This window comes from Halichoeres trimaculatus, unplaced genomic scaffold (assembly GCF_033239565.1).
Source record: "Halichoeres trimaculatus isolate MK-OKI-2021-1 unplaced genomic scaffold, fHalTri1.1 fHalTri1_scaffold_4, whole genome shotgun sequence".
Lineage (NCBI taxonomy): Eukaryota > Metazoa > Chordata > Actinopteri > Labriformes > Labridae > Halichoeres > Halichoeres trimaculatus.
The window spans coordinates 32,092,674-32,115,894 of record NW_027437182.1 but is presented as its reverse complement, the minus strand read 5'-3'; the positions used below and the strand labels follow the sequence as shown (position 1 = coordinate 32,115,894).

The 23,221-nt window shown below is 40.1% G+C and overlaps 1 long non-coding RNA gene across 1 annotated transcript; it reads left to right on the top strand.

Moving 5' to 3' along the window:
* The first annotated feature begins 10,837 nt into the window (after positions 1-10,837).
* LOC141789378 (uncharacterized) lies at positions 10,838-14,007 on the top strand. Its single transcript, XR_012598202.1, has 4 exons — positions 10,838-10,943; positions 12,585-12,638; positions 12,784-12,888; positions 13,801-14,007. It is a non-coding gene; the product is annotated as an uncharacterized LOC141789378 (long non-coding RNA).
* The last annotated feature ends 9,214 nt before the right edge of the window (positions 14,008-23,221 follow it).

The window sequence follows — 23,221 nt, the reverse complement described above, 5'->3', positions numbered from 1 at the left end:
ATCTGATATCAATATCAGACTGGGACACCTCTAGTAAAAACCACTTCTATATAATCCATGTATGGTTTAAAAAGTGAATTAGTGGTGTATATGGGCTAATGAATTTGTAGAAGTAAACACCTCTTTCACGACTGGAAGTGACAAGATTTACAGGTGTTTCTTTGCATCACTTCACTTCTATCTCATGGACGGTCTAACTTTAGTGTTGTGTTGTAATTGTAATGCTGATTAATTCCAGTAGGTGGCAGTAATTCACCAAAACCTGCCACCCGCATGGACAAACAGCGTTACCGCCGTGCATTGTGGGAAACAGTATGCCAGGTAGACTGGTCCGTTGCATACTGAGAAATTTTCCTGGATCAGTTGGACATCCAGGGATTTTTAGTGTACTACCAGTTTACAGATTTTGCAAGTTTTCACATACTGATTACTACACACTGAATTTCAGCTAAAATAGTAGGTACTGCTAGTGTAGTAGTCGGTTTGGAAAACAGCCCGTGAGTCAGTCATGGCTGCAATGCAGACTTGTGACGTGAAACCATAGAAATGCTGGGTTCCCAGGAGAAGCCCACAAACACGACAGGTTAAACAAATCCGTGATTCAGAAATTGAAGAAAGAGAGATGGCAAACAAGAACCGCAGAAATTAGCCCAATGTTGATGCTTCATAAATATAAGTCTACCTGTATTTAAGAATAAATATATAAAACCGCTGTAATCTTCCCAAATATTTATATCTTCACACATAGGGTATGTGCAGTTTGATGTATTAATTCAGATTTTGCATATTCATATTTCTTTCAATTTGGTTGAAAAACTGTTTTGACTTGTGGGAGCATACAGATAAAATGTCACTATTTCAATTTAAAGCTTGTTCAATAAAAGTTCATACTGCTAGCTCAGGAGTGCTAAATTATGACATGCAGGTTGTGTGAGAAGTGGTAAAGTGCTGTCCCAATCCGAGTTACACCATTTTGAGCCCTCGTAGACTCATGCACTCAAACACTTTCCAGGTGATCTTAATTTAGTCCGTAAGGGCTCAGGGCTCAGGGTATGGGGGGACATTGAGGTTCAGCCTATGTCTATGTAAACCTCAGGAATCTGGCAGAAATCCTTCAAACCACCAAGACGCATCATCCACATCTATGCTCAGCGCTGAGGAATAAACAACATCTACACGTCCTCGTCTTTACCTTCAATCTAACACAAATGCTCTTAATTAACCCCAAACAGTTGAACAGTTTAAAAAAAGTTTTTTTTTTTTAAATGTGTGTTCGATGTTTTCTCTCTGTCTCTTTACAGCATCCTGATGCAGACATGTCTCCCAGAGCACATAAAGTTAGAGATCATGAACAGGTATGTCAGATTGTTGGAGGGATTTCCAAGTCATGTGTGTGAAGCCACCTGAGTGTCTTTAAGTATATGGACAGATTCAACTAAAACTTTATATTTGTAGACACACACACTTTGAATTTTTTGCCTACAGTATCTTAAGATGTTTTTCTTTTTCTCCCAGCAGTGTCCTCAACATGATCCTGAGTTGCAACTATCTCTGCTGTTGACAAGTGCCTTCACTGCCTGGGACCTGTGTCTCCTTTGAAATGGACTGGGTACAAATGCAAAGGTAGAACATCTTTTAAATGTACGGCTTATGAGGAATGAAGGTGTCCAATTTGAGCAGATAGTCAGTCAGAAACCAAAAGAGAGACTTGGTGCAGATGACCACAGGTCAGGTTTGAACCATAGACTGTACATAGAGTGGACAGCGTGGCTCTGCCATTTACCATCGTATGGTTTTAAATCCAAAATTCCCCCGACACAGGCTCAGCCATTGGTAGCTGTTGTGCAGCCAGAGTCTGCGCAGAAGTGACTGTGAGGGATCCTGGGAGAATCTGAGTGGAGCCAGGTGACAGAAATGATACTTATTTTTTTCTTTCGAGGGTCTAATCACCTCTTCACTCTACCTCCTGACATATTTTACAATCCCCGAAAAAAGTACACAAGAACAGCAGCTGTCAATCATTGTTAAACGTGACGTAAAACCTCGTTTTCAACCTCTTATAACTACTGAAAACAAAACTTTTCAGAAAAAAAGAGGACTTTAATACGAGGCAGCCAAATGACATCTTCAAATCACCACAACAATCGGACATAAGAAACATTTTTACGAGGTGAATTAATTTTGAAAGTTTGACCATAGCCCATCTGGAATGACTGTAGAGCTGGATTTTTTTTAATGTATACTGCAGCCAGCCACCAGGGAGAGCAGCCGAGCAAGATGACGTCAATTTTTTTTAACAGCCTATGGTTTGAACCTGTGCTTCCTGCTTTGAGGACCATAGCCATTGTACATAACATAACTTTTGAACTATTGTCAATCCTTTGTACACAATGTAAACGTTACATTAATTGGTATGGAGACAAAAGTAGTTTAAAGTAGTTGTGTTTTCACTGGAATGTTTTAGACAGTTTTAGTTTGACTTTTTGAAACCAACATATTCTAAATCTGTTACACTTTGTGCAGGTCTCTGGCATGTGTTCTGTTACCACTGGTTGCTGAATCAGGACCAAACATCAGACCTGGATCAGCTACAGAGCTCTGGAGATGAATATGCACCAGATTCAGAGTCAGATGATTCAGATCCAAGCATGGACTTGTGCCCCATCAGTCAAAAACACACCTCTACGCAAGGAGATCTTTCTGGCCTGCAGAGAAGATCACTGGATGAAACTGAAGGTGCGTACACAGAGAGACGGAGACAAACAGAGAAACAGACAGAGACACACAGAGAAACAGACAGAGACACACAGAAACATAGACAGAGACACACAGACAGACTGGGACACAGAGACCCAGGGAGACTTATAGAGACAAAGGTACACAGAGACAGACAGACTTGGGTACAAAGACAGACACACAGAGACAAAGAAGCACAGAGACAGCCAGAAGTTTTAAGTTTCTCAAGTTTTATTTCAAAATTTACGAGCTTTTCCTTGAGTGAACAAACAGTTAAGTTGATGGCCTAACTCAGCTAGCTTTTCTCATAAGAATGTTAGCAGGTGAGCACCCTGATCTAGCGTGCTGGTTTCTGCAGACACCTTGCGCCTGGGCAGTGCTGCCAACCTAGCTTCTCTGAGCCATATTTAGCAAAAAAACAGACCCTTCTTGTTTTTTTTTTCAAAAACTTTTTTTTTTTTTTCCAAAATTGTCACTGACAAAAGTCACTAGATTTTGTAACTGACAAATCTAGTGACTGTTTCTGGTGTTACTGGAGACTTGAGAGACTGTGGCATTAAAACACGTATTGTTGTTGCTCTGCTCTTCTCAGTGTGCAGCGGATGCTGCCGTGAGCCCCTCCCTGTCTCAGAGCACTCTCAGGCAGCTGAGTGTACCACCCAGCTGTCCCTCTCAACTACAATCAGAGCAAGAGGTGTTCAGCCCTATACGTCTAGACTGCATGTAAACCCTGCTGTGAAAGCTCTTTAAAAGTTTTTCTGTTGTATATTTTAGATTAACGCAAAACCAAAGAAAAAAACCCTGATCAATCTAATGGTTAAAAATGCTAGTTCCTCACTGTGATTTGTTGTAGACTCTTAAATGGACCTTAAGTTTCAAAAGTAAACCAAAGTTTAGAAATCTAAGATTAAGAAAAAAATAAATAAAGCAAATAAAAAAAAAAGTTTGAAACATCTGCCAGGGTATCTCTCTTGAGTCATTTTCGCTGGTCATAAGCCAAGATAAATAATGAGGGATAGAATTGTGACGTCATAAAGCAAGAATCAACTGAAGGAAGTTCATTTGTAATTCTAAACATACTTAGGATCTTTTATCACTTTTTTTTCTTTAGTGACGTTTTTTTCTCTCTGTAACCCAGACAAATATGTCAGTAAATAAATATAACAGTAATTAGAAGAGTTTTCTGGACTGTTAACTCAATGGTCGTTAATGAACACTTGTCCATTGCTTTTGGATCACCTATGAACAATTTCTGCCCGAAGTTTGCCATTGTTGTGTAAACAGCCCCTTATTTTCAGAGGCCGTTCACACGACAACGGTTTTAGGGTTTTGTTGCGTTTCAGCCTCAGGTTTACACGGAAACGGCGTTTCAGCCGACCTAAAACGCAAACTTTTGAAAACGGCCTCCAGAGTGGAATTTTTCTGAAACGCTCCCAACACTGTTGCTGTGTAAACAGTAAGTCAGCGTTTTCAGTGGAAACGCTGACGTCACACTCTGCCTCGGGCATACAAGAGTTCAACAGCACCGTTGTTATGATCGTTGTGAACTACTGTGTTGAGCTTGTGCTGCTCAATCTGCTGTATCTGCTGACTGTCTTTCAACAAAATGTGCATCTGTTGCTCCACTTTTTAACTTGGTATTCCCCAATACACCAGATGACCGGCTCAATTCTACTTTGGTGGAGATCTCCAAAAAGCTGTTTTGGACAAGACAGTTATGGCACCACCTACAGGCCTGGATATGCTTACTACAGCGTTTTCAGTCCCTCAGCGTTTCCGTGTAAATGCAGATTTTTTCACTGTGTTTTTTTTTTGAATGATTTGGATTGTTTACAGTATTTTCAGAGTAAACTTGATACAAAACTTTGATTAGTGTTTTTACATTTGGAGCTTAAAATATTGTTCCCACAGCTCCTCATGTCTGTGACCACTTTCTCTTCTCTACGCGCTCCTCTCCTCTCCTCTTCTCCTCCCCTCCCCTGCTCTCGGTGAGTGTTGCTGGTGAGCTCGGTGCAGTGTGACCTTAAATCAGCTCCATCCGATAAATGTCCTCACTTTTAAAAAGTTGAGGAAGCTTTGGCGCTAGTTTGTGACTCGGAGCCCAGAATCTGTTTACAATGGAGAGCAACAAAGAAGCGAGTGAAGTTTTAAATCATGTTATCAGGCACTAAACACCAGGAGAGGTCTCAGTATCCGAGCCAGAGTCTGGAGATAATTGAGCGTATCTCAGCAGTTATGTCAGCAAAAGACTTCGCGAGTCGACCAATGAGCAAATGCTGCGTGCAGGCAGTGCTCATGGGAGTTGTACTGTCGTAGTCTCATACTGCACTAGGTTTAGTATTTCAGATGCCATTTCAGAAAACTACAATTAAATAATTAAACTCGCCAAAGTGGCTAGTAGGAGTGACAGTGTTACCTGCCACAGCTGAAATTCACCTGCATTTGGCGGGTCGACAGGTGTTAATGTCAAGCCCTTTAAGGGTAATATCACTTGTCATTAAACCGTTTTTCTCAGTGGTACCCAGGAAAGGTAATGATGGTCTTATTAGAAGAGCCCAATATTTTTTGAGGTGGTATTCTGTGTAAAAGGATTGAGAACCACTGGTTATGTCACTTGCTCTTTGTCACTCATACAATTTGATGATGTGCAAACTACACCAAGGGATAGAGAGACTATTTTGTCAGAAGACACAAAACACAGAAAGGCCCACCGGCCAAGGTGGGGATTTGAATCGGCGACCTTTTTGCTGTGAGGCTGCAGCGCTAATCGTTGTGCCACTGTGCAGCCCTGCATGATTGCTTATTTGAATGTAATTGTCATAGACCCTGCAGGAGAGAGGAACGGTGTCATGGAGAGACAAAAAGTGATAACATGGGAGATTTGTGCTACTTGATACTGAATTTGAATTATTTTATTGAATTTGAAAAGCATGACCTGAAATTGGATTTACACAGCAGTTTGTGTTTACATGTGTGGTAGTTATGAAGTCCAGGAAACATCAGGAAACTGTTGGGACCAAATGTGACCCAGTTATTAGTCAGCCCCAAAGTGTTGTGAAGGAAAGTCAGATGATACTTTTGACAAACTACAAAACATGATCATAAATTAATTTCTATGGTCTTAATATGACACTGGAGGGTGTGTTTAAACAAAAGAGGTGTGAATGTCCTTTGAAGTGTAAGCAAGCCTGATGAAGGCCTGAATCTGAGCTAAACTAGTCTTCCTCATGGTCCTAGACTATGACCTGGACGTGCCACTCTAAACTGAAATTGAATTTAATATTTATGAATTCTTGGAATGTAGAGTGTTGAGTTGGTTAAGTAGGTTTAAAACAATTTCAAGATTAAAAAAAATCAAAAACATTAATTTAAATTTTTTGGATCACACTTTTGAAATTTAATAAAATAATTCAAATGAAGTTTCTAGTTGCACTCTAAGGCCTCAGACTCCTTGTTTTTTAAAGTGAAATAACAGCCCTCCTCCTTTACCCGGGCTTGGGACCGGCAAAAGTGACCCAGAAGAGACACCATGGCGGAGTTACTGTTTTTTTGTTTTTTTTCATTTTATCTTTTTTTTATCTTTTTTTTTCATTTTATTATATATATATATATATATATATATATATATATATATATATATATATATATATATATATATATATATATATATATATATATATATATATATATTTTTTTTTTTTTTTTTTCATTTTAACTTTTATCTTCAGTTTTATCTCTTAATTTCTTTTTTGTTCTGTTGTTTGTTTTGTTTTTCAATACTACAACAAGTTAGAGAAGAACATGAACATTTGTGAATAAAATATTTTTAACACTTTTTGTTTACAGTCTTCATCACCAAGCTCAGTGGACTGAAAGAGACAAATAGAGAAAACAACTTTAATAAAAAATATCCTGGCTCACAGAAAGAGTGGGTCATTGTCATGTTGTTCAAAGATCTCTATTGCAGGTCAGCATCTGAGGGAGCTGACTTCAATTAATGAGAAGGTTTACATAAGAGCACTAATACAAGGAAGAAAATATCTCAGAGACACATTCTGATGTTGAGAATAAAAACAGTCTAATCTCTCCAACATCACTTGATTCACACGTCAGAAGCTGGTACTTACCTTCTTCATCTGTGGCGAATCCCTGCCGCTCGGGAGGAAGAGACAGAGAGATATCCAAGGGTTAGTAAGACAGACAGAAACTCTTTAAATGATCACATTTATATTTCAGGTGAAAAGTTGCTCCTTACCTTCTTCGTCCACAGGAGACGGGGAGAGACAGAGAGTGGTTAGTCAGAAAGTCTTTGCTTTAATGAAAGAAGTGATGTTTGATCAGAATCAGAAGCTCCTACTTACTTTTTTTCGTCCATGTTTCATGAATGGGAGGAGCCTTCCTGAGACGTCCTCCGTAGATCCTGCTTTGTTGGTTCTCCTCCAGGTTCTCCTCACTGCATTTGGTCCATCCACATGGAAAAAAGGGTCCATTATCCCTGCCCTGGAAACCAGAGGTCCAGGTGCCAAACACTCCAGGGTGAGACCTGTGACAGATTAAGAAAACAAACCATCCCATGAACCATGAAGATGGAGGCGCTCCTCCTCCTCCTCCTCCTCCTCTTCCTCTGGGCTAGCAGCTGAAGACAGCGGTGTCAGGGGGTCAGTGGTCTCCTTGTGATGATCCTCCTTGTGTTGGTTACGTTCTCTCTGAGCTGCAAAAGAAAATAATGCGGAAACCTTTGAGCACAACTTTTAAAACTCTCTTTTCGTGGAGGACGTGTGATAGAATCTGATATTAAAAAATGAAATGATAACATTCACTCACTGAGCGCATTAAAAGACAGGCTAACACTGCTCTGCGTCTGGTCCTGAGCTCATCCATCCTTGGTCTGCTCTGATTGGTCCTCATCCTTTCTCCTGGTGTAGAACAAGAGAGGAAGTCAACAGAGTTAGATAAATGGTGACTTTTTAAATCATTATTACAGTTATTTTTAGAAGATGTTGGAGTGTCTGAGGGTTTTCTGTTTCAGTACTCATACCTTACCTCTGTACCACCTGCAAATCTCTAACTTACCTTCACTTAGTGGAAAAAACACACAGTTAATAAGAAAAACAATCTCTGTTCATTAAGATGTGATGAACATTTCAAACATTGACATTAACAGATACTCACCTCCTGAACAAACATCAACATTTCAACCATAAATGAGATATTCTGTTTGTGTGCGTGTTTGTGCGTTTGTGTGTGTGTATACTTTCCCTTCCTGCAGTAAACAGGCTCTCTGTCTTAATCAGAGTCGCTGTCGTCGCTCCATCCTGTGGACTGAAAAGGATGGTGCCAGAACCTCCTGTTGGAGCCGGAGCTGAGGCCTGACGTTGAAGGAGCTGGATCCTCAGGGTTCTCTTCACCAGCCGTCCTTGCTCTCTTCAGACTTACCTGCTCCGGGCTGCTCTCCTCCCTGCGCCTCTTCAAGGAGCCCAGGCCGGAGGTGGAGGGGGCACACTCTTCTGGACCCTGGAGGACATAGGGTGGACCTGGAGGACCAGGTGAAGGACCAGCAGGGTCAGAAGGACCAGCAGGGTCAGGAGGACCGACAGGAAGATCGGCAGGAGAAGCAGCAGGAGGAGCAGGTGGGGTCTCCTGCCTGAGGGGGCTGTGAGGTCTGATGTCCTCTTCCTCCTCTTCATCCTCAGACATGGAGTCATAGCCTGAATCTTCACTGTCTCTGTCCTCATCAAACTCCACGTCGGGCAGCTGCAGGTCGAACCTCTCCAGGACCACATCAAACACCCATTCGTGCAGAGGGTTGACGTTGGGCAGCTGTGGGATGTCGTCCTCGTTGACCAGGGGAGTGGGAGCCCCTGCAGCTGCATCCTCAGGGCGCTCTATGACCACGTTCTCATCTGGAGAGAAAATGTTAGAGCGTTTCAGAACATGGTTGAACTTTCTCTTTAAAGACTGAATATTTGTTGAAGCTTTCAACAACTTCAGAACAGATTTTTTTTTCCATTTTTGTCGTAATTGACAGTTTTTTTTCCCTCGGTTGTTTAGAGTTTTGTGTTTAGAAATTGACGGACATTCTTAGTCTTATTTTGAACAGATTATGAAAATTTTATTTGTATGAAACGTATAGTTTCTGGTCTGCATAACAAGGCCCGTGTTGAAGCTCATCCTGATAACGCCATACAAAGCCGCATCTCTATTCATTCGATTCCCCTTCAAAACAAAACACTTTATAACGAGCAAAGAGCGAGTGAGTGTTCACATCATGTTGTGTGAGGAGTAAACACAACAATTCAAAGTCCAAAAAGACTCACTTCACTTTTAAAAAGATTAACTTGTTAAAAACACGATAAACTATGACAATAAAAGCCAGGTGTATGGTCTCAACAGGTTTGTGGTTTCACCGTCTCCATGGCAACTACATGAAATCTTATCGCATTTGAAAATGGCTAAGTGATTCCACCTTCTTTTTCTACTATTTCAGTGAAAATTTAATAGTTTAACGCCCTGATATTAAAATAATCATGTGCTAAAACCACTACACTAACTGCTGACACATTCCCAACTTTTCCCTGGATAACTGAGTCATTCCCACGATCAATTAAAATCATTTCACTGTGAAAAATGGTGGAGTGAAAGTCGACTCTTTCTCGGTCTGACCCTGGTCAGAGAAATAATTAGACGATGTGAACTTCTCTGTTTGTTTGAAAAAGTTTCTCAGATTTCTGTCCCGGAAACTTTAAAGAGTCTTTAACAAGGCCAGTCAATAAGAAGCTGTCATAAATCATTTATTAAACAAGTTTGATTCAAAGTCAAACCTGCACGGCGGCGAGTCATCAGGTCGGCTAGCCCCAGCAGCAGTTGGCCCAGGTTGGGAGGCGGTCTCCTGAACTCCATATCAGACCAGTTCAGGTGTCCTCAGTCGCTGACGGATCCAATGGGTCGGCGTTTCCAAAAAGAAGGAGGTTTGAAGTCTCTTTCCGGTGATTTTCACAGAAGTTAGCTTTCCTCTCACAAAGTTTCGCAGTTTCCCGTCTCAAAGTTCAGGTGTAAAAGGGGTTCTAGAGAGTTCTGCACGCCGTCCGTAACCGCGGCGGTTCTGACGCAGGTACGTACGTCTGCGTGTGCGTTTTAAAAATTAAAATTATTTTTCCCCAATTTGTTTATTAAACATATATTGAGACTAAAACAGTAAATTAGCTGTACATGTCCAATTTATCGCTATTTGTGACATCGTTTATTCTCGAAACCGGTACATCAGGCAAATGAATCCGTTAGTGACTTCACCTGCTTTGGTCTCAGATACGCAGGACGTAGCGGCGGCCATTTAAACACAGGGAAGCTGTGTAGTTCGCTGCAGCTATTTAAATATAGGTTTGTGTCTGAACTGAAATATAATGAACATAGGACCTGACTGCTGTTTTGTTGATAATGATGTATGTCGTGATCAGGCAGAAAGAGATTATCCCTGTTGGCTCATAGGGGTGTAACGAAATTACGTGGCACGAGAAATCACGTGGGATATTCAGTCAATACAGGTTTTTATCTTAATACTGACTGGAAAACACATTGCACTTATATAGTTATGGTATACTAAGTTAAGGTAGATAATGAAAATTGCATTGTAATTTTCAATTCTTGTACTTTGAAGTAAAATCACATGGTTGCCTGGATCAAACTCCAGGCCCGAATTAAGAAACATGACCAGGTTTGAGTTATAGAGTCTCTCATGTGAATGAAAAATAAAAGGGATCATGAAAAAGTTTAGTGAATTCACACAATGTATGAATGGCTTCATAACTGGCTCAGTATGCGGGTTCAGTCCACATATCACATTCAAATTTTCAGTTTTCAAGGCATTAGGGCATTCAGATGTGACAGTGTCAAAATGAGAATTTTGTTCATGTTTTATTTTATTTATTTATACATTTATTTTTTGTTTCCTTATAGCGTCATTTTTTGTTTATCATAATTGTGATATGTCGTTTTATGAGGTCTGGTTCATTTATAATAAAAACCACAGAGATGCACACGAGGACATGTTGTTACACTAAATGGACACTTGGGGGCAGCACGGACCAGCAGCGTCACTGAGACTCTTTGATTTACGTAGAGGGAGCTGGATTTATAATCTGGTAGAACGGAAAATGAGCAGCAGCTATATGGGTTCTTTGACGCCTGTACGAAATTTCTGACATTCACAGGTTTGTAATAGGTCTTTTGTGTAAACTGGTGGTTTTTTTAAGTGACATGAACCCCTTATGATTGTAATGTTCAGAGTGTGCTAATGTAGTGTTAATGTGAGAAAATGGCGGTTAGCGCCGTAGCTCGTTCATTCTTTTTTTCTCTCTTTTCCCGTTTGTTTTCGTTTGGCTCCCGAACATTTGAGGGTTATTTCTCTTTGTCAGAAGTTAAATGTGTGTATGTTTCATGTCTAGACTGCTACAAGCTAAAAGGATGTGCAGTTAAAGATCAGCATTAGCTACAGCCCTGTTTAAGGGGCGCGATTGCCATCTGTAGCTGTAGTAGCTGTTGTAGCCGTGGCAGTACTAGCTCATGAGCAAACTGAGTTACATGTTTTGTTTGTTTGGTTGTACATTGAGTAAAAAGAATGTTTAACTGCAGGGAATATTTTTATTCTATTGTAAGAAAAGGTAATACTTGTAAAAATGTGCAGTCATTGCAGGATTACTTCTTTTATGAAAAGACAAAGATGTGTGTCAAAGATTGATATGTTTAACAGAGAAGTGAACACATAGCTAATAGTAAAGAAAGATTACACAATTTAATGTAAAGCTTTAAAGTTATGATTCATGGGAATGATTTAGTTATTTTTAGATGTTAAAGATGTAAAAGGACAATTTATGTGAAAAGAAACATTTAATGTTTTCTGAGGATAAAACTTATGGTTTGTTACAAAGAGAAGAAGAGAGAATAATTTAAGACTGCGGCTGAACATTGTACTTTATATGTAAATAAATAATAATCTGGTTGAACGGAAGATGAGCAGCAGCTATATGGTTTCTCTGAGGCCTGTACAAAATTTCTAATATTTACAGGGCACTCCTGGCAACCAAATGATTCATACATCTGTCTAGCAGAAACCTGGCTGGGACCCACTACACATTCATACTCATGTCTTTTGATACCTGTTTTACAATCAAGCATAATAACCTTGACTCTGTCTTTGGGTGTTAGGCTTTTAAAACAGAACGTTAAAAATGCTTCAGTGCAGGTGTTTAAAACCTGAAGGAGACACAAAGTCATGTATTAACAAAGGAAAAGACAAAGATGGACTTGAAGTCATGTTCATCAGTGCTGTCAAGGGTAAGTGAATCTCAATGACAGTTAGCCAAACATTGAATGTTTCTCCTGACTTTTCTTCACTTTTCTTTGTGTCTTGACCAGGGTGGGGAGTCTTTGCTGATGCTCCTTTGGAAAAAGGAGACTTTTTGTTGGGATAATGCTGTGAATTTATCACAAAACAAGAAACTCTGTTTGCAACACGGGATAATCCAGGGAGAGGCCATCACTTATAATCATGGAGACTGCGACTTGCTGTGGGGAGACGAGGTGATCCTATTTTTATGTTCTAAAACTGATGAGACTCTATGTGAAATAAATGCTGAATGCATAATACTTATCATGCTGTATGTCTATGTAAACCTCAGGAATCTGACACAACATCCACATCTAAGCTTAGCACTGAGGAACAAACGCTACATGTCCGCGTCTTTACATACAATCTAACGTAAATGCTCTTCATTAACTCCAAACAGTTTAACTGTTTAAAAATAACTCTCTTTTTAAAATGTGTTTGATGTTTTCTCTCTGTCTCTTTACAGCATCCTGATGCAGACATGTCTCCTAGAGCACCTGAAGCTGGAGATCATGAACAGGTATGTCAGATTGTTGAAGGGATTTCCAAGTCATGTGTGTGAAGTCACCTGAATGTCTTTAAGTATATGGACAGATTGTAGACACACACTTAGATTTTTTTTTTGTCTACAGTATCTTAAGATGTTTTTCTTTTTCTCCCAGCAGTGTCCTTAACATGATCCTGAGTTGCAACTATGTCTGCTGTTGACAAGTGCCTTCACTGCCTGGGACCTGTGTCTCCTTTGAAATGGACTGGGTACAAATGCAAAGGTAGAACATCTTTTAAATGTACGGCTTATGAGGAATGAAGGTATCCAATTTGAGCAGATAGTCAGTCAGAAACCAAAAGAGAGACATGGTGAAAATGACCACAGGTCAGGTTTGAACCATAGACTGTACATAGAGTGGACAGTGTGGCTCTGCCATTTACCATCGTATGGTTTTGAATCCAAAATTCCCCCGACACAGGCTCAGCCATTGGTAGCTGTTGTGCAGCCAGATTCTGTGCAGTAAAGACTGTGAGCGATTCTGGGAGAATCTGAGTGGGGCCGGGTGACAAAAATAATATATATATTTTTTTCTTTCGAGAGTCTAATCACTTCTTCACTCTACCTCCTGACATATTTTACAATCCCCGAAAAAAGTACACAAGAACAGCAGCTGCCAATCATTGTTAAACATGACGTAAAACCTTGTTTTCAACCGCTTATAACTACTGAAAACAAAACTTTTCAGAAAAAAAGAGGACTTTAACACGAGGCAGCCAAATAATATCTTCAAATCACCACAACAATCGGACATGAGAAACATTTTTACAAGGTGTATTAATTTTTTTAAGTTGGACCACAGCCCATCTGGAATGGCTTTAGAGCTGGATTTTCTGACCTATACAGCAGCCAGCCACCAGGGGGAGCAGTTTTTGTGGCAACCTCATTTTGAGCCGAGCAAGATGACGTCCATATCTATTGTTTGAACCTGGGCTGCCTGCTTTGAGGACTATAGCCATTGTTTATTACATAACTATTGAACTATTGCCAATCCTTTGTACACAATGTAAACGTTACATTAATTGGTATGGAGACAAAAGTAGTTTAAAGTAGTTGTGTTTTCACTAGTGTTTCAGACAGTTTTAGTTTGACTTTTTGAAACCAACATATTCTAAATCTGTTACACTTTGTGCAGGTCTCTGGCATGTGTCCTGCTACCACTGGTTGCTGAATCAGGACCAAACATCAGACCTGGATCAGCTACAGAGCTCTGGAGATGAATATGCACCAGATTCAGAGTCAGATGATTCAGATCCAAGCATGGACTTGTGCCCCATCAGTCAAAAACACACCTCTACGCAAGGAGATCTTTCTGGCCTGCAGAGAAGATCACTGGATGAAACTGAAGGTGCGTACACAGAGAGACGGAGACAAACAGAGAAACACAGAGACAGGGACAAACAAAGAAACAGACAGAGACACACAGAGAAACAGACAGAGACACACAGAAACATAGACAGAGACACACAGACAGACTGGGACACAGAGACCCAGGGAGACTTATAGAGACTAAGGTACACAGAGACAGACAGACTTGGGTACAAAGACAGACACACAGAAACAAAGAAGCACAGAGACAGCCAGAAGTTTTAAGTTTCTCAAGTTTTATTTCAAAATTTACAAGCTTTTCCTTGAGTGAACAAACAGTTAGGTTGATGGCCTAACTCAGCTAGCTTTTCTGTTAAGAATGTTAGCAGGTGAGCACCCCGATCTAGCGTGCTGGTTTCTGCAGACACCTTGCGCCTGGGCAGTGCTGCCAACCTAGCTTCTCTGAGCCATATTTAGCAAAAAAACAGACCCTTCTTGTTTTTTTTTTTTCAAAAACTTATTTTTTTTTTCCAAAATTGTCAGTGACAAAAGTCACTGACAAAAGTCACTAGATTTTGTCACTGACAAATCTAGTGACTGTTTCTGGTATTACTGGAGACTTGAGAGACTGTGGCATTAAAACACGTATTGTTGTTGCTCTGCTCTTCTCAGTCTGCAGCGGATGCTGCCGTGAGCCCCTCCCTGTCTCAGAGCACTCTCAGGCAGCTGAGTGTACCACCCAGCTGTCCCTCTCAACTACAATCAGAGCAAGAGGTGTTCAGCCCTATACGTCTAGACTGCATGTAAACCCTGCTGTGAAAGCTCTTTAAAAGTTTTTCTGTTGTATATTTTAGATTAACTTAAAACCAAAGAAAAAAACCCTGATCAATCTAATGGTTAAAAATGCTAATTTCTCACTGTGATTTGTTGTAGACTCTTAAATGGACCTTAAGTTTCAAAAGTAAACCAAAGTTTAGAAATCTAAGATTAAGAAAAAAATAAATAAAGCAAATAAAAAAAAAAGTTTGAAACATCTGCCAGGGTATCTCTCTTGAGTCATTTTTGCTGGTCATAAGCCAAGATAAATAATGAGGGATAGAATTGTGACGTTATAAAGCAAGAATCAACTGAAGGAAGTTCATTTGTAATTCTCAACATACTTAGGATCTTTTTTCACTTTTTTCTTTAGTGACCATTTTTCTCTCTGTAACCCAGACAAATATGTCAGTAAATAAATATAACAGTAATTAGAAGAGTTTTCTGGACTGTTAACTCAATGGTCGTTAATGAACACTTGTCTATTGCTTTTGGATCACCTATGAACAATTTCTGCCGGAAGTTTGCCATTGTCGTGTAAACAGCCCCTTATTTTCAGAGGCCGTTCACACGACAACGGTTTTAGGGTTTTGTTGCGTTTCAGCCTCAGGTTTACACGGAAACGGCGTTTCAGCCGACCTAAAACGCAAACTTTTGAAAACGGCCTCCAGAGTGGAATTTTTCTGAAACGCTCTCAACACTGTTGCTGTGTAAACAGTAAGTCCGCGTTTATAGTGGAAACGCTGACGTCACACTTTGCTCCACGCGCATACAACAGTTCAACAGCATACAACAGTTCAACAGCACCGTTGTTACGATCGTTGTGAGCTTGTGCTGCTCAATCTGCTGTATCTGCTGACTGTCTTTCAACAAAATGTGCATCTGTTGCTCCACTTTTTAACTTGGTATTCCCCAATACACCAGATGACCGCCTCAACTCTACTTTGGTGGAGATCTCCAAAAAGCTGTTTTGGACAAGACAGTTATGGCACCACCTACAGGCCTGGATATGCTTACTACAGCGTTTTCAGTCCCTCAGCGTTTCCGTGTAAATGCAGATTTTTTCACTGTGTTTTTTTTGGAATGATTTGGTTTGTTTACAGTATTTTCAGAGTGAACTTGATACAAAACTTTGATGAGTGTTTGTACATTTGGAGCTTAAAATATTGTTCCCACAGCTCCTCATGTCTGTGACCACTTTCTCTTCTCTACGCGCTCCTCTCCTCTCCTCTTCTCCTACCCTCCCCTGCTCTCGGTGAGTGTTGCTGGTGAGCTCGGTGCAGTGTGACCTTAAATCAGCTCCATCCGATAAATGGCGGGTCAACAGGTGTTAATGTCAAGCCCTTTAAGGGTAATATCACTTGTCATTAAACCGTTTTTCTCAGTGGTACCCAGGAAAGGTAATAATGGTCTTATCAGAAGAGCCCAATATTTTTTGAGGTGGTATTCTGTGTAAAAGGATTGAGAACCACTGGTTATGTCACTTGCTCTTTGTCACTCATACAATTTGATGATGTGCAAACTACACCAAGGGATAGAGAGACTTTTTTGTCAGAAGACACAAAACACAGAAAGGCCCACCGGCCAAGGTGGGGATTTGAATCGGCGACCTTTTTGCTGTGAGGCTGCAGCGCTAATCGTTGTGCCACTGTGCAGCCCTGCATGATTGCTTATTTGAATGTAATTGTCATAGACCCTGCAGGAGAGAGGAACGGTGTCATGGAGAGACAAAAAGTGATAACATGGGAGATTTGTGCTACTTGATACTGAATTTGAATTATTTTATTGAATTTGAAAAGCATGACCTGAAATTGGATTTACACAGCAGTTTGTGTTTACATGTGTGGTAGTTATGAAGTGCAGGAAACATCAGGAAACTGTTGGGACCAAATGTGACCCAGTTATTAGTCAGCCCCGAAGTGTTGTGAAGGAAAGTCAGATGATACTTTTGACAAACTACAAAACATGATCATAAATTAATTTCTATGATCTTAGTGTTACACTGGAGGGTGTGTTTAAACAAAAGAGGTGTGAATGTCCTTTGAAGTGTAAGCAAGCCTGATGAAGGCCTGAATCTGAGCTAAACTAGTCTTCCTCATGGTCCTAGACTATGACCTGGACGTGCCACTCTAAACTGAAATTGAATTTAATATTTATGAATTCTTGGAATGTAGAGTGTTGAGTTGGTTAAGAAGGTTTAAAAAAATTTCAAGATTAAAAAAAATCAAAAACATTAATTTAAATTTTTGGATCACACTTTTGAAATTTAATAAAATAATTCAAATGAAGTTTCTAGTTGCACTCTCAGGCCTCAGACTCCTTGTTTTTTTAAAGTGAAAATAACAGCCCTCCTCCTTTACCCGGGCTTGGGACCGGCAAAAGTGACCCAGAAGAGACACCATGGCGGAGTTACTGTTTTTTTTGTTTTTTTTTAATTTTATCTTTTTTTTTAATCTTTTTTTTTTTCATTTTATTGTATATATATATATATATATATATATATATATATATATATATATATATATATATATATATACACATATATATATATTTTTTTTTTCATTTTATCTTTTATCTTTAGTTTTATCTCTTAATTTCTTTTTTGTTCTGTTGTTTTTTTTGTTTTTCAATACTACAACAAGTTAGAGAAGAACATGAACATTTGTGAATAAAATATTTTTAACACTTTTTGTTTACAGTCTTCATCACCAAGCTCAGTGGGCTGAAAGAGACAAATAAAGAAAACAACTTAAAAAAAAATATCCTGGCTCACAGAAAGAGTGGGTCATTGTCATGTTGTTCAAAGCTCTCTATTGCTGGTCAGCATCTGAGGGAGCTGACTTCAATTAATGAGAAGGTTTACATAAGAGCACTAATACAAGGAAGAAAATATCTCAGAGACACATTCTGATGTTGAGAATAAAAACAGTCTAATCTCTCCAACATCACTTGGTTCACACGTCAGAAGCTGGTACTTACCTTCTTCATCTGTGGCGAATCCCTGCCGCTCGGGAGGAAGAGACAGAGAGATATCCAAGGGTTAGTAAGACAGACAGAAACTCTTTAAATGATCACATTTATATTTCAGGTGAAAAGTTGCTCCTTACCTTCTTCGTCCACAGGAGACGGGGAGAGACAGAGAGTGGTTAGTCAGAAAGTCTTTGCTTTAATGAAAGAAGTGATGTTTGATCAGAATCAGAAGCTCCTACTTACTTTTTTTCGTCCATGTTTCATGAATGGGAGGAGCCTTCCTGAGACATCCTCCGTAAATCCTGCTTTGTTGGTTCTCCTCCAGGTTCTCCTCACTGTATTGGTCCATCCATATGGAAAAAAGGGTCCATTATCCCTGCCCTGGAAACCAGAGGTCCAGGTGCCAAACACTCCAGAGTGAGACCTGTGACAGATTAATAAAACAAACCATCCCATGAACCATGAAGATGGAGGCGCTCCTCCTCCTCCTCCTCCTCTTCCTCTGGGCTAGCAGCTGAAGACAGCGGTGTCAGGGGGTCAGTGGTCTCCTTGTGATGATCCTCCTTGTGTTGGTTACGTTCTCTCTGAGCTGCAAAAGAAAACAATGAGGAAACCTTTGAGCACAACTTTTAAAACTCTCTTTTCGTGGAGGACGTGTGATAGAATCTGATATTAAAAAATGAAATGATAACATTCACTCACTGAGCGCATTAAAAGACAGGCTAACACCGCTCTGCGTCTGGTCCTGAGCTCATCCATCCTTGGTCTGCTCTGATTGGTCCTCATCCTTTCTCCTGGTGTAGAACAAGAGAGGAAGTCAACAGAGTTAGATAAATGGTGACTTTTTAAATCATTATTACAGTTATTTTTAGAAGATGTTGGAGTGTCTGAGGGTTTTCTGTTTCAGTACTCATACCTTACCTCTGTACCACCTGCAAACCTCTAACTTACCTTCACTTAGTGGAAAAAACACACAGTTAATAAGAAAAACAATCTCTGTTCATTAAGATGTGATGAACATTTCAAACACTGACATTAACAGATACTCACCTCCTGAACAAACATCAACATTTCAACCATAAATGAGATATTCTGTTAGTGTTTGTGTGCGTGTTTGTGCGTTTGTGTGTGTGTATACTTTCCCTTCCTGCAGTAAACAGGCTCTCTGTCTTAATCAGAGTCGCTGTCGTCGCTCCATCCTGTGGACTGAAAAGGATGGTGCCAGAACCTCCTGTTGGAGCCGGAGCTGAGGCCTGACGTTGAAGGAGCTGGATCCTCAGGGTTCTCTTCACCAGCCGTCCTTGCTCTCTTCAGACTTACCTGCTCCGGGCTGCTCTCCTCCCTGCGCCTCTTCAAGGAGCCCAGGCCGGAGGTGGAGGGGACACACTCTTCTGGACCCTGGAGGACATAGGGTGGACCTGGAGGACCAGGTGAAGGACCAGCAGGGTCAGAAGGACCAGCAGGGTCAGAAGGACCAGCAGGGTCAGGAGGACCGACAGGAAGATCGGCAGGAGAAGCAGCAGGAGGAGCAGGTGGAATCTCCTGCCTGAGGGGGCTGTGAGGTCTGATGTCCTCTTCCTCCTCTTCATCCTCAGACATGGAGTCATAGCCTGAATCGTCACTGTCTCTGTCCTCATCAAACTCCACGTCGGGCAGCTGCAGGTCGAACCTCTCCAGGACCACATCAAACGCCCATTCGTGCAGCGGGTTGACGTTGGGCAGCTGTGGGATGACGTCATCGTTGACCAGGGGAGCGGGAGCCCCTGCAGCTGCGTCCTCAGGGCGCTCCATGACCACGTTCTCATCTGGAGAGAAAATGTTAGAGCGTTTCAGAACATGGTTGAACTTTCTCTCTAAAGACTGAATATTTGTTGAAGCTTTCAACAACTTCAGAACAGATTTTTTTTCCAGTTTTTGTCGTAATTGACAGTTTTTTTTCCCTCGGTTGTTTAGAGTTTTGTGTTTAGAAATTGACGGACATTCTTAGTCTTATTTTGTACAGATTATGAAAATTTAATTTTTATAAAAAGTATAGTTTCTGGTCTGCATAACAAGGCCCGTGTTGAAGCTCATCCTGATGACACCATACAAAGCCGCATCTCTATTCACTCGATTCCCCTTCAAAACAAAACACTTTATAACGAGCAAAGAGCGAGTGAGTGTTCACATCATGTTGTGTGAGGAGTAAACACAACAATTCAAAGTACAAAAAGACTCACTTCACTTTTAAAAAGATTAACTTGTTAAAAACACGATAAACTATGACAATAAAAGCTAGGTGTATGGTCTCAACAGGTTTGTGGTTTCACCGTCTCCATGGCAACGACATGAAATCTTATCGCATTTGAAAATGGCTAAGTGATTCCACCTTCTTTTCTACTATTTCAGTGAAAATTTAGTTTAACGCCCTGAAATTAAAATAATCATGTGCTAAAACCACTACACTAACTGCTGACACATTCCCAACTTTTCCCTGGATAACTGAGTCATTCCCACGATCAATTAAAATCATTTCACTGTGAAAAATGGTGGAGTGAAAGTCGACTCTTTCTCGGTCTGACCCTGGTCAGAGAAATAATTAGACGATGTGAACTTCTCTGTTTGTTTGAAAAAGTTTCTCAGATTTGTGTCCCGGAAACTTTAAAGAGTCTTTAACAAGGCCCGTCAATAAGAAGCTGTCATAAATCATTTATTAAACAAGTTTGATTCAAAGTCAAACCTGCACGGCGGCGAGCCATCAGGTCGGCTAGCCCCGGCAGCAGTTGGCCCAGGTTGGGAGGCGGTCTCCTGAACTCCATATCAGACCAGTTCAGGTGTCCTCAGTCGCTGACGGATCCAATGGGTCGGCGTTTCCAAAAAGAAGGAGGTTTGAAGTCTCTTTCCGGTGATTTTCACAGAAGTTAGCTTTCCTCAGACAAAGTTTCGCAGTTTCCCGTCTCAAAGTTCAGGTGCAAAAGGGGTTCTAGAGAGTTCTGCACGCCGTCCGTAACCGCGGCGGCTCTGACGCAGGTACGTACGTCTGCGTGTGCGTTTTAAAAATTAAAATTATTTTCCCCCAATTTGTTTATTACATATATATTGACACTAAAACAGTAAATTAGCTGTACATGTCCAATTTATCGCTTGTTCTCGAAACCGGTACATCGGCAAATGAATCCGTTAATGACTTCACCTGCGTTGGTCTCAGATACGCAGGACGTAGCGGCGGCCAGTCAAACACAGGGAAGCTGTGTGTTAAATATAGGTTTGTGTCAAAAATGAAGTATGATGAACATAGGACCTGGCTGTTGTATTGTTGATAATCATGCATATCGTGATCTGGCAGAAAGAGGTTATCTTTGTAGGCTATCTTTGTTCATCAGTGCTTTCAAGGTAAGATGAATCTTATTGACAGTTAGCCAAACATTGAATGTTTCTCCTGACTTTTCTTCTCTTTTATTTGTGTCTTGACTAGGGTGGGGAGTCTTTGCTGATGCTTCTTTGGAAAAATGAGAGTTTGTGTTGGGATATTTCTGTGAATTTATCACAAAACAAGAATCTCTGTTTGCCACACGGGACATAATCCAGGGAGAGGCCTTCACTTATAATTATGGAGACTGCGACTGGCCGTGGAGAGACGAGGTGATCCTATTTTTATGTTCTAAAACTGATGAGACTCTATGTGAAATAAATGCTGAATGCATCTTTTTATGTGTTCCTCTTTCTCCATTGTTGTGTATTTTAGTATAAGATGGAGAGTGGGGACACCTCAGTGTCTGTAAGCCAGAGTGAGTTGAGTCCAGTACTTCCAGTACTTGAGCCACTACCCACTTCTGGAAAGGTAACTGATATGTTGCAATAACTAGGGGCCAAACTACTGTTAAAGTAAAAGTACAACAATCTTTCCCAGTGCTCTGCATCTGTGTGATTTCATATGGACGCATTTGTAGGAGGCTTTATAACAAGGCTGCCCAATTTGGGGCCCGCTGCTCAAAGTTGGCCAGGGATTTTATTCGTTCCGCTGTCCATGTTTAAATTTTTTTACTTTTTAATTAATTTCCAATTTGTTTATTAAATCTATACTTTTTTGTGTACTTATTCATTGTTACCGACAGTTTTATCCGTTTATTTATCTATTATTAATCTATCCATATTTTGTGAACTGTTTTAGCCTTAAAACAGAAAAAGAAACCACCCTGAAGGTGTTTTAGTTTTAGCATCTGACAGTTAAAAAAGGCCTGTCTTACTCTCACTGTCCAGCTGATTTATAACCTGTTAAATGGATCTGATCTCAATGTGTGCGGTGCAAAAAAGAAAAGACAGAATTTTTTCTTGTTTTTTTCTTTTTTCTTTTTTATTACAGTCAGAATACTGTCCAGTACTCTTGTGATCTTATACACACAAACACAAATTTAACTGCTGGATTGGTGGGTAGGACAGTCATTTGTCCCCTGACTTGTAGCTTGACTTGAATCTGCACAAAAATCATGGGACACTGACTTAAAGAGAAAACACCTCTAATGTGAGAAAAGGTTACTGAAGTACATTCATGGAAATTGTTCAAAACCTTTAATTGTCTGTCTTTTAGGTGTAAAATTAAGAGTTCTTTGTTGCCATGGGCATTGAGTCCTTTTTTAGGTCCGCTGGAAAACTCCTCAGTGAGCACGTCTGAAGCTTACACTGGCCGAAACTTTTATAAATAAAATGCAGAAAATCAACAATATTCTAATTTTAAAAAAAAAAACAACTAAATCGCTCCTCAGTTGGGCTTATTCAAAAGTGTCCCTCAGACCAGCAGGTTAAAGAGTATACATGTTAAAATTTAAATGTCTTCTCTGAGCCTTAGTTTTTCAGAAAAGGCCCTGTGTAGAGTCTTCATGATGAGATTGAACTCTGTAGTGGATTGTATGGATGGAGACTGCATTTCCCATGAGCACCATCACTCACTGTCATGAAGATGTGTCCTAATAAAGTGTGCATTTGATGTGGTAGCAAATGGATATTTACAGATCTTCTCTTTACACACTTTTTTTTTAACAAAAAAGAATGATGAGGTGTGATAATTCGGCTACATAAATCATTTATAATGGCAGAATAAACTTTAAAATGCCTTTAGATGTTCATTATGTAAATTAACCTTTATCATTTGTGATGTTATTTTCTAGTAAATTTTAAGGTAGACATTTATTTTTATATTTATATTTTCATCTATCTTGTCCCTGTAGGACTCGTTGTAGACTTGTGGACATGTAGTTGGTGTTTTGAGAGGCTGCTCTGTAGGCCGTCCTGTTGTACTTAAAATTATGGCAACTCCTCTAAACAAAGTAAATTTAAAAAAAGCATCAAAGCTTCATATTGACAGCACTCACTGTGATCCAAACTTTACCCCCAGATATAGAGTCAAACATATTTTAAAGAACATTACAAGAAACCTGATGAGCAGGAGAAGAATGTCAGGATCTGTTTATTGGTCTGCAAGCCTG